General features: G+C 49.7%; 1 protein-coding gene across 3 annotated transcripts in view; it reads left to right on the forward strand.

The window, feature by feature from the left end:
• LOC119402328 (dual specificity protein phosphatase 8) overlaps positions 1-12,519 on the forward strand; it is a 91,884-nt gene that overhangs the window by 53,920 nt on the left and 25,445 nt on the right. The gene's annotated exons all lie outside the window — the stretch shown is intronic.

Consider the following 12,519-nt stretch of genomic DNA (forward strand, 5'->3'; position numbering starts at 1 on the left):
TCTTCAGCGATCGCGTCAGTGGGCAAGATACGCGTAGAACAATTTTCGGCGAACCGATTAACGCGATTGATCCAGCGTTATTGCGTCGACAAAAGAAACATGGAGTAAAAGTAAAACACAAAGGTGTATGATTTCGCAGACATGGCAGAATGACGTGAAAGATTGTGCCTCAAAAACAAGACGACTTGCATGAGAAGCGAGCGTCGTACCATTTTGTGTAGTTTAGAAACAACCTGATTTCTTATGTCCTACAGGGTTTATGCTTGGGATGTAAAAACAGCGCAAAATATAGACAAGGACAGAGGAACAGACGACACCTGTCCTTGTCTATATTTTGCGCTGTTTTTACATCCCAAGCAGGAACCACCAACTAGCCCAACTTTCGCTATTACTACAGGGTTTCATTTTGAGACCGCCGCTAGCCGCTGTTGTTTAGATAATTTGAGTCATGCACAAGAAAAACACGGGGACATGTTTGAGTATACATATGTTTATTCTCCATAAAGTCAATAATGATAACATATGAATTCACTATGGTAATATTCACTATACCAGAGCAGCCATAGTCATAGCTTCGTTGGCTGCCATCTTCACAGTAGTGGAAGGGTTCTCAATTTTTTCTTCTTCTATTTATCGTTGCTAAAACGCTTCGCGAAATGCTGCATTCTGCGTCCCGCAGCAATTTCGCCAGCGCATATTATTGGATGCATCGTGAGAGCAGGCTGGTGAGCGTTATATCTCGTCTACGGGGTCGCCCAGATTTACCGGAAGTGTCTGGTTAGTATTCAGGCTTGTATAACTTCCGGCGTTGCTTCCTACTTCGCGTGGGAATGTCTCCTATGACGTATGTATTGACGTCAGTAAATGGAACAGCTTTGTCTAATTTTATGCTGAACACCAGCTGCAATGAACTTGTGAATACTGATTCGACGATTCCCGCTAAATGTGGCCGATCCTGTACATTGAGCCTGGGAACTTCATGGAACGCGGTATGTATCCGAGAAAACGCCTCTGAACATATTGCAGCCGTAGCGTTAAGCAAAGCCGTCCTGCATTTCAGCGTAATCGACGAAGTATAACGATCGCGTAATGTGGTGAATGTAGGTTCGATGCCCGCCGTTGTGCGGTAAGTTATCCTTTAATGCGCCAGCGCTTGCCTCTACGTGATTAAGTTGCTATTTCACGTGACGCTTAATTTTCTCAGCTATTTTCGATTTCTTAGTTACAGTGTGTGACACACGTACGTTTTTCTCGCTCGTGCATCTTCATTTTTGTTAGCGTTTACTGACAGGGCAGGAGAGATTACTTGATCGTGACACTATAGTTTCCCGCGCTCAAGATCTGTGCGTTGTTTCGAATGTCACGCCACCGTTATATATCCACGTTGCTGTTGAATATCTCGATTGAGCTGTCTTCTCTCTGATTGACAGTTACTCAGTGATTCCACTCCTGCGCCAACTGCGCCAAAGTGCGCCAAATTGTATTTACTGCGCCATCCTGATAATATCGACGAAATTTGCGCCAAACTGCGCCAAAGTCTCGGGTTTGGGGGCGTCTATCACCGGCAATCGCACCGCCGGCGCGTCAGAACATGTGCAGCTCGATCTTGGGGCTGCCAATAAAGTCGCAATCATGGACCAAGAATTATTCAGCTGAATAAATAGCGCTCGCGCGTGCGTTCCGAGTAAGCCACGATGCCATGCACGGTGCCGACGTAGCTTCTGTTCTGCAAGTCGGCTCGACAGCAAAACGCGCTCTCCGCAGAGGCTCGTGATGTCTAGGCCTATCGGTAGCGAGAAAGTGCGACGGCGATTCATCGGCGGACGTCGTCTGTTCCAGAAACGCTGCTGATAGCTCGATTCAAGCGTCGCACGGCACGTAAGGAAAGCAATGTTCAGTAATAACTACATGAGTGCCGCTAAAATGTCTGTCACTTCTGTTTCCGGACATCGCGGAATGAAATCTGGGATCGCTCGCAGTAGATATATGGGACAATATCGAATTTTCCTTTGCTTCGCGTTTATGGGAGCACGCGAACGGTGGAAACGCGTTGACACTTTTCCTCATACTTTATCCATGTATCTTCATCCAGAACAGCTTTTTCGTAATTCCTTCCGCCAGCACGTCCGAGTTTGTAATCACTCTGCGGTAAATACCCCCTAAAAGGCCCTGCCGTTTCGAGCTCACGTGCTAGGGTTCCAATTCGAATGTTTTGATGATGATGAATTAACTTTATTGATTGCCCTGCGAATTGGTGGGATGGGCCTGGATCCCGCCTAGGCTTCGGCCAAGGGTTGCTGGCCCTTGGCGGCTTCCTCGGCTCGCTGGACGGCCCAGAGTTGTTGCTCCAGGTCCGAGCTGAGCAACGCAGACTCCCAGCGCGCGCGGAGGCTATCGCTGTTTAAGGCTGCATCACAGCTATTGTTTATTATGTCTGGACATCCCCATAGTATGTGCTCTAAAGTGGCTCTAGAGTCACAATGTCTACACTTGTCTGTCGTGTATAAGTCTGGGTGTATTACATGCATGATAGCTGGACTCGGGTAGGATCGGGTTTGTAACTGCCGCCATTCGACAGACTGTTTCTTGCTTAATTTCGGATGAGGCGGTGGGAATGTTTTGCTTGCTTTTTTTTTAAAATGTCATCTCATTAGTAAAATCGTATCTCCTGGTCGGAGCAGCGGCAAATGCGCAGCTCTCAGTAGCGGGCCCGTCGCTGACGGCCCACAGTGAAGCGGCTACGCCATGTTACACGTCCGCCCCTCGCTTTCGGGGGTCAATAGCTAACGGTTAAAAAAACTCAGTTTCGCTTAAGAGCGAAGCAATGAACGCGATACCAAAAAATTGTATTGTTAAACGAAGTAAGACTATCAGCTAACTCTTTTGGATCCGATCTCGCGTAACTCAACAAAACGCTGGTTTAAGGGAATATGGTCCCTGCAGGAACCGGAGCGTTTTCTTGCTCTGAGTTCTCTAAACGCGAAGTAAGCGTTGAGAGCACAGCAAGTTTACGAGCCGTCTCCTGATGCCTCGCGATAGCGCGCGCGCAAGCGACTGCGCCCTTCGAACGATGCGGTCCCCCCACCCCTTCCGTTCCCCTGGCGTCCCTTCATGCTCCTTACGAAAGACTGGCGGGGCGTTTCCTCTGTTTGATGAGCAATCGACGGCAGGCCCGCACGCGGGAAGATGTTATCTCATGCGCTGTCCGTGCGGCGGAGACAGACGGCCGGCTAGTTTAATCTCCGCTTCAGCCGCGTTCGTCGCCAGCGCTCGCGAGCTTTTACCCGCGGCTAGAATGCGCGTGGTGATGTTATTAATTTGGACTTTATACGGAAAATACGGCGACGGCAAAAATCCGCCGAGAGTGTCCATATAATTGCTATCGCAAGGGTCAATGTACGGGGCTGATTTTGCCCCCCCCCCCCCCCCCACCGTGTGCACGCCTATGCTCCTGGGATGATTTTTTCCATGAGATTTGCAAGAATCGAAATATTTCTAGCCTTCATAAGAGCCCCATAATAATACTCAGGTGCTTGAATGTTAATGCAATATGCTTCTGTATTGCACTCCAGGATGTAAAATTCGCTGCTCCCAAGTGCTCCCAGATGCAAAATTATCTGCTCCAAAGTGCTCCAAGATGAAAATTTTGCTGCTCCAGAGTGCTCCAAAACAGAAATTTTGCTGCTCCAAAAATTGCTCCAAATCAGAAGTCCTCGCTAGCATCAGTGGTTACTTATTCGAACGATGTGCGTGCGGACGGGGGGGGGGTTGCAGGGCACCCCCCCCCCCGTTTAATGCTTCAAAGTGGGCCAAAGCTGCCCCCATACCTTTACTAAGCCGGACATGTCCCGTCATTATCTAAGCTACGCGCATGCAGGGTTATATATATGGCAATGATCGTTATTGACAATAATGGTTGTCGAGGACCCCTGGCGCTGCCTTCCGTGAACTGCTTACTTCTCGCCTTTGTCTCCGGAAAGCCTTGGGCCAAAGGCAGGCCGCTGTGATAAAGCACGTCGTTACTTCGATTTCTTTCGGATTTCGGACTCGACCAATGGACGAAGTGGATGGGGGGGGGGGGGGGGGGGGGCTTCAGTGCAGCTTGGCAACTTGGCATCCACTAGCATCTATCTGGTTGTGGGTTCAGAGAGTGGTTATTTCGTGTACGAACTTTCGAGAGGTAATGTAAAAAAATCGTCACATGGTCCCCTGTGCATTCATCTACAACGACTGTAAGGCGATAGCCATCATCTTCTTCTTCGCTTTCTTCAGCATATTCTCTTGATCCGCCTTGGAAAGCTTCCAGCACTGGTCTTGCGCTGCCTGCTGAATCGGCCCACCAAGCTTTGACAAAGCGACGACGTCCTGTGATGTAAGCATGACGTCGTAAACCCTGATCTACGAAGTCATGACGCCATCACACGATGACGATTTTGGTAATATTTCGTGTTCACGCCGATGGTCACCTTTAGGGTTTGACGAGGCTTCTAAGGCTTTCGTCTTAATAATTCAACCTGAACATCAGGTTTTGTTCGGAGGCTGTGCAAATACTGAGCTTTCTTCTCTCATAGAGCGACCCGTTTGACTTTCGCTGTCGACTCCGCGTTAAAATGTTGAAAGCCTTCGTTGCAAGCAAGCACAGCCGGCGGGCTATTCCTCGTCAGTGTTATCTCCTCGCCAGCCGAATGAGTCCTGCCCAGGCTGCGATATCGGGGCCTCTTATCAGCTGCTGTCCGCTGAGACACGGCGCCGGCCAGACGACCATCGCTTATCGCCGACAGCCTCAGCTGTCCGTTGGGGGATCCACTTATCGGAGCACTTCCGGCGCCTTGTTGCAAAACAAAGGAGGGGGGGGGGGGCTCTTCGTTTGCTCTAGCTGCACTCTTGTTAAACACGGCGTGGGCCACAGTTAGTCTGTGTGCACAGCTGACACATCGCTACCCTTATACTCGGAAACGTGCTGGTCGAGGCATCAGCTGGCGCATGCAGATACGAAAGGCCGTGACCTGCAGAAAGCTTGGGACCTGTACTTGTTTCACCACGCCGCACGTGATGCATGTCGGTTACACGTCTTGCGTTTCCCGCTTGAGTTGCATTCGCGTGATTGTTTGCGTGCGCACCGAGAGAAAGTGACTGTTTGTTGGTCTGTTCGAGTTGTCGAAAAAAAAAAGCAACTCGCCCCCGTTTGGGATTGAACCCGCGGTCTTCGCATTTTTCGTCCACTTTCGCTTATTTCCACCTTACCTCCCCTTTGACACACCCGCACGAAATTGGAGGCTACCCTAATCCTTGAGTTAGGTGTCTGGTCGCGGCGTTCGTGTGCCCTTGGGTTGTGTTCTGAGCGAAGCGAATCTCAGAGGCCACGCAGAAAGAAGCGCGAGCTTGAGATCTGCTCCGCGAGCTGCCGCAACCATCCGAGCTGCTCACAAGAAAACCGTCTGCTCTTTTTTCATTAATAGACTCTTTAGAAAAGTCGGTCTGGCAACGCAGTGCGAATCATCATCATCATTCACCGTCGTTGGTCGGCCATCGCTTGATCTCCGCGCCCATCCGCGATGAACTGAGTAGCGTTTGAAGCAGCAGTGGCTGAGAATGTGCAGCGGTCGAGGGGTTCCAGGTGGCTTCCCTCGGACGCAGGCCGACCTTCACTGCCGTGCCACGAGCCTGTTTAGCGCTTGTATGCTCGTCTTCGTCATGTCGCGCTGCCTCCCCTAACAATACTTTTTAGGCGTACTTTTCTTCACTGCTGCCGTGACACCAACCTTATGCCGAAGCGTCACTCCCAACACAAGACGACGTGCAAGGACTGCAAGAACCTCGCGCTGCATTAGTGCTTTCACTGCGTGCAGGGTCGGAGAAAACACAACAGGAAACCAATGCCACCGGCCGGTTGTCGTCAACGTATTTATGCCAGTGCTTCCCGTGGACGTACAACTGTCATGCAACTTTAGAGCACGTTTACAATCGTCAGATTCGCGCTCCGCTGCCAAGAAAAACGATCAAAGTGTGGTATGCGCTGCTGGGTGTGTTGAACGCACGGAGCAAGCCCACGCCCGTATACACACGTAGTCCGTACCGAACGCGCCCCTGACAGCGCGCTGGCTGCATAATGGCACCCTGCAACAAGCTGGCATCACCAGTGCACAGTGAAGAAACCAAACGGACTTTTGAATTCACAGTCGGCGCCGAACACTGGAAACGAAAGCACGGCGATACGGGAAGTTTCAGTCCGTGTTCAGTGCAGCCAACTGGACGCAGACGCAAAGGTGTTGCTCGGAGGATGACATAGTATCACCCACCATGCCTCCACCATGTCCACTACAATATTCACCGATATGATTGATTGTTGGTGTTTAACGTCACGAAATCACGATATGATTATGAGGAACGCTGCAGTGGAGGACTCCGGAAATTTTGACCACCTGGGGTTTTTTAACGGGCACCCAAATCCTGGTACACGGGCCTCAAGCATTTTCGCTTCCATCAAAAATGCGGCCGCCGTGGCCGGGATTCCTATCCGCGACCTTTGGGTCAACAGTCGAGCACCATGATCACTAGACCACTGTGGCGGGCTCACCATTGCAATGGAACACATCCCATGATTATATATATATTATATATATATATATATATATATATATATATATATATATATATATATATATATATATGGATGATGGACAGATTTTCACTTAGGATTATGTTCATTCAGCTTGCCTATAGGTGCTTTGGTACGGCGCCCTTTCTTTTTTTTTTGTACACGAGGTGTGGAGCTAGTGATGCTATGGTAGGCGTATGCTATTAGAGACAACGTTATGCACGTGGGCATGACTAGTCTTGTATTTCACATTTTTGTCATTCACGTACGTTCTGCTTTCCCTCTTGCGTATGCCTTTTCTTCCCCGTGTTTTCATTTGTACTCGTTTGGTCCCCGTATTGATTGAATAAGCGGGGTCTACAGGTGCTAAAGTGTCACACATAATCATGCGCCGTTATCGGGCCACACCAGCCGGCCGCCGTCAAGTGCGCACACGATGGGATTATATCGACGGCGCATGTCATCCCTGAATGGGAGAGGGTAATAGCGGGCCAAGCCAAGGTTTTTAACCGAGGCCGGCACACATTTTCCTTCCTCGACACTGACGGACAGAATTTTCTAGCAGACTCTTCATTTACTACGCATAACAAAAAAAATAAAAAAATAATGTGCCCTTGCTTTATCCGGAAAATGCGGTCAAGCGAAGCATGTGTGCTCCTGACCAACTATTCTTTCTTTTTCTTTCTTTCCTTTCTTTCTTCTTTCTTTCTTTCTCTTTTCTTTCTTTCTTTCTTCTTTCTTTCTTTTCTTCTTTCTTTCTTTCTTTCGTCTTTTCTTCTCTTTTTCTTTTTTTCTTTTCTTTCTTTCCTTCTTTCTTTTCTCTCTCTTTCTTTCTGTCGCATTGTGCAATGCTCCCTCCGAATGTTTTCTTCCCTCCATGCTGGAGTTGGACCTTTGTCATTATGCTTAGCAGCGCAACATTTCAGTTGCTATATACAGTCAAAAAACGATAGCCATAGCGTTCATAACCAGGCTTCGATAAGATGTGACGACGTGGAATGACACGTGACCACGATGAAAAAAAACAGACTGCCGTTGTCAGAACGTCTTATCGCTGACAGCCCCACGATCGAGAGAGCATCAATTATGGAAAACAGCAGTGCAAATATACGCACGTGACCGACGCACCTTCGGGGCGCATTTATTCGCACTCGTCGGCGCCGGCCTTTTCGCCTACGACAACGCCGCCCCGAAATCTCTAACACACTTTCGCTTGAAAAATACTGGTTTACGGCCACACCCTGGCTGCAGGAGACGGGTGGTTGGTCGGCGTTCGTGTGCCCTTGGGTTGTGTTCTGAGCGAAGCGAATCTCAGAGCCAGCAGAAAGAAGCGCGAGCTTGAGATCTGCTCCGCGAGCTGCCGCAAACCATCCGAGCTGCTCACAGAAAACCGTCTGCTCTTTTTTCATTAATAGACTCTTTAGAAAGTCGGTCTGGCAACGCAGTGCGAAATCATCATCATCATTCACCGTCGTTGGTCGGCCATCGCTTGATTCCGCGCCCATCCGCGATGAACTGAGTAGCGTTGAAGCAGCAGTGGCGAGAATGTGCAGCGGTCGAGGGGTTACAGGTGGCTTCCCTCGACGCAGGCCGACCTTCCTGCCGTGCCCGAGCCTGTTTTAGCGCTTGTATGCTCGTCTTCGTCATGCGCGCTGCCTCCCCTAACAATACTTTTTAGGCGTTACTTTTCTTCACTGCTGCCGTGACACCAACCTTATGCCGACAAGCGTCACTCCCAACACAAGACGACGTGCAAGGACTGCAAGAAACCTCGCGCTGCATTAGTGCTTTTCACTGCGTGCAGGGCGGAGAAAACAAACAGGAAACCATGCCACCGGCCGGTTGTCGTAACGTATTTATGCCAGGCTTCCCGTGGCCGTAACTGTCATGCAACTTAGAGCACGTTTAAATCGTCAGATCGCGCTCCGCTGCCAAGAAAAACGATCAAAGTGTGGTATGCGCTGCTGGTGTGTTGAACGCACGGAGCAAGCCCACGCCCGTATACAACGTAGTCCGTACCGAACGCGCCCCTGACAGCGCGCTGGCTGCATAATGGCACCCTGCAACAAGCTGGCATCACCAGTGCACAGTGAAGAAACCAAACGGACTTTTGAATTCACAGTCGGCGCCGAACACTGGAAACGAAAGCACGGCGATACGGGAAGTTTCAGTCCGTGTTCAGTGCAGCCAACTGGACGCAGACGCAAAGGTGTTGCTCGGAGGATGACATAGTATCACCCACCATGCCCCACCCATGTCCACTACAATATTCACCGATATGATTGTTGGTGGTTTAACGTCACGAATCACGATATGATTATGAGGAACGCTGCAGTGGAGGACTCCGGAAATTTGACCACCTGGGGTTTTTTAACGGGCACCCAAATCCTGGTACACGGGCCTCAAGCATTTTCGCTTCCATCAAAAATGCGGCCGCCGTGGCCGGGATTCCTATCCGCGACCTTTGGGTCAACAGTCGAGCACCATGATCACAGACCACTGTGGCGGGCTCACCATTGCATGGAAACACATACCATGATATATAATATATAAATAATATATATATATATAATATATATATATATTATATATATATATATATTATATATATATATATGGATGAGGCAGATTTTCACTTAGGATATGTTCATTCAGCTTGCCATAGGTGCTTTGTACGGCGCCCTTTCTTTTTTTTTGTACACGAGGTGTGGAGCTAGTGATGCTATGGTAGGCGTATGCTATTAGAGACAACGTTATGCACGTGGGCATGACTAGTCTTGTATTTCACATTTTTGTCATTCACGTACGTTCTGCTTTCCCTCTTGCGTATGCCTTTTCTTCCCCGTGTTTTCATTTGTACTCGTTTGGTCCCCGTATTGATTGAATAAGCGGGGTCTACAGGTGCTAAAGTGTCACACATAATCATGCGCCGTTATCGGGCCACACCAGCCGGCCGCCGTCAAGTGCGCACACGATGGGATTATATCGACGGCGCATGTCATCCCTGAATGGGAGAGGGTAATAGCGGGCCAAGCCAAGGTTTTTACCGAGGCCGGCACACATTTTCCTTTCTCGACACTGACGGACAGAATTTTCTAGCAGACTCTTCAATTTACTACGCAATAACAAAAAAAATAAAAAAATAATGTGCCCTTGCTTTATCGGAAAATGCGGTCAAGCGAAGCATGTGTGCTCCTGACCAACTATTTCTTTCTTTCTTTCTTTCTTTCGTTCTTTCTTTCTTTTTTCTTTCTTCTTTCTTTCTTTCTTTCTTTCTTCTTTCTTCTTTCTTTCTTCTTCGTTCTTTCTTTCTTTCTTTCTTTCTTCTTTCTTTCTTTCTCTCTTTCTTTCTTTCTTTCTTTCTTCTTTCCTTTTCTATCTCTCTTCTTTCTGTCGCATTGTGCAATGCTCCTCCGAACATGTGTATTCGCCTCACATGCTGGGAGTTGGACCATTTGTCCATTATGCTTAGCAGCGCAACATTTCCCCAGTTTTTCTGCTAATACAGTTTCAAAACGCATAGCCATGCGTTCATAACCAGGCTTCGATAATGATGTGACGACGATGGAATGACACGTGACCACGATGAAAAAAAACAGACTGCCGTGTCAGAAACGGCTTATCGCTGACAGCCCACGATCGAGAGAGCATCAATTATTGGAAAACAGCACGTGCAAATATACGCACGTGACCGACGCACCTTCGTGGGGCGCATTTATTCGCACTCGTCGGCGCCGGCCTTTTCGCCTACGACAACGCCGCCACCGAAATCTCTAACACACGAGCTTCGCTTGAAAAATACTGTTTACGGCCACACACTGGCTGCAGGAGACGGGTGGTTGGTTGCAAACTTTATTGAGCGGGCGACTGCCGCGTCGGGACCGTCAGGCCAAGCCTGCCGGCCTGCTGGACGGGCCTGCTGGACGGCTCGGAGCTGGTCAGCCAGGAGGGAGCTGCGAAGGGCCGCCTCCCACCTGGCCGAAGCAGTATCGGGGTTAAGGCCCGAACACACGTACGCGTTGCAGCGCGTCAACGCGTGACTTTTTGACGCGGCGCCGCGCCCTCTCCCTATGGGGAGAGAGGGCGCGCGGCTACGCGAAGCTGCGCGCCCTCCCTCTCCATAGGGAGATGGCGCGGCGCCGCGTCCAGAATCACGCGTTGACGCGCTGCAACGCGTGCGTGTGTTCGGGCCTTTAGTGTACGTTGCCTTGCACTCCCAGAGCACATGCCCTATAGCGCGGCTACGTCCCCACATGCGGGGCAAGCGTCACTGGGGGAACACCGCGGGATAAGTGGCGTGTAGGGAGCTCGGATTAGGGTACGTCTCCGTAGTAGTCTGAGCGTAAGGGCCTGAGGCCTATTAAGTTTGGGGGGAGGGAGTGGGTACTCTTCGCGCGAGGTAAAAATATTTCGTTACTTCGTTGCACGTGGCAGGCGCGTCCCTGTTCTCCGCAACCTCGTTGTCACCAGCCGTTGCCCGGAACCGGCGCGGTCGGGGTCGTAGAGAAAACCAAGAGAAGAAATAGTAGAGAAGCAAAAGTAGGTAGGTTAACCAGTTTAGGAAAACTGGTTTGCTGCCCATCCATATGGGAACAGGGTGTGGGAGATTGAAAGATGGAGAGGAAAGAAAGAGAAAGATGGCACATGACACAGCACACAGACTCCGTCACGGTCGGTCACTCTTGCGTGGTACGCGAGATTACTGTCACCGCCGCTTGTCCAAGTCAGTTTCTCTTAAAAACCTCAGCAGTGCCTTCGTCGCCTTCAGCCCCGATGTCTTCTGTTGACGACGTGCAAGAATTGTTTCAACAGACATTTGTCTACTGTCAAGGTGCGCTAGAACGGACGCCAGCGACTGCGAGGAGACGCTACACCACATCCTGTGCGACTGGCCGGTATATAATGTGTTCACAGAGAAAACTAAAACTGCCATTGTGCACGGTATGGAGGCCGTGATGAGTCATGGTAGCATACTAATTGTTTAGCTGCGAAAGAGAAACGCACGCGCCGCACACGTGAGCGTCGCGACGGAAAGAGCATTGTTCTCAAATCTGCCGAACGCGTCCGACGCCGTGTGTGAGAGATGACGCAGATGGCTTTTGCGTGGCTGCAGCGCTATGCATGGCGCCGATAGGCAGTACGGAGCAGTTGCTGTCGAATGAAGGCAAATAAAGAATGCGAAATATAAAGGAACTCTTTGTGTGTGCCGCCTGCTATTCAGACGCATGCGATTGCACGCCTGTTGCACGTTTCCGGGATTATTATTCTCGTCTTGATTTTCTTTAACGTAATCCATCTCCCCCGATTTTATATCCTGATTCAGGATTTTTTTTCTTTTCGCTCTATTCGGAATTACCATTCTGGAAGTTCTTCGCTTACGCACGTGTTCTAATGTTTTGTAATGGTGGCAACTGCAGCCAGATCAGAGATGACGTAACAGTCCTCTGAGCCAAATAGAGCCAGCAAGATGACGAATTCGACAATAGGCAGTTTTAGAATAGGGTAACCCAAGATTTTCGTTAGCGTTTGCCGCCACTGCGCATGCGTCATACACTAACCTCACGGTTGCTCAGGTTATATTTCGGGAACAGCGTGGGTACCTAAGCAAAGGAAATCCCGCGAGCCCAATTCTAAAGCTCCAGTGTGACACCCTATACAAAGTTAGCTTGTGCCCACTAAGAAGAACCAGTCCTGATAGCTGGATCTAAAGCAGGCGTCTTCGGTTTCAGCCCGCCCACGTAGCTTAGCGGTTGTGTTGCACATGCTGAGGTCGAGGACTTAGGTTCGATTTTCGGCAAAGGCTGTCAGATTTCGATGGAAGCGAAAGGCGAGAACACCAGTCTACTTAGATGCGCGCTAAAGGAACCCAGGTAATTCAGAATTAATCCAGAGTCTTTCACCACTGTCACTTCGTCGTGCAT

The sequence above is a fragment of the Rhipicephalus sanguineus genome, chromosome 8 (assembly GCF_013339695.2).
Source record: "Rhipicephalus sanguineus isolate Rsan-2018 chromosome 8, BIME_Rsan_1.4, whole genome shotgun sequence".
Classification (NCBI taxonomy): Eukaryota; Metazoa; Arthropoda; class Arachnida; order Ixodida; family Ixodidae; genus Rhipicephalus; species Rhipicephalus sanguineus.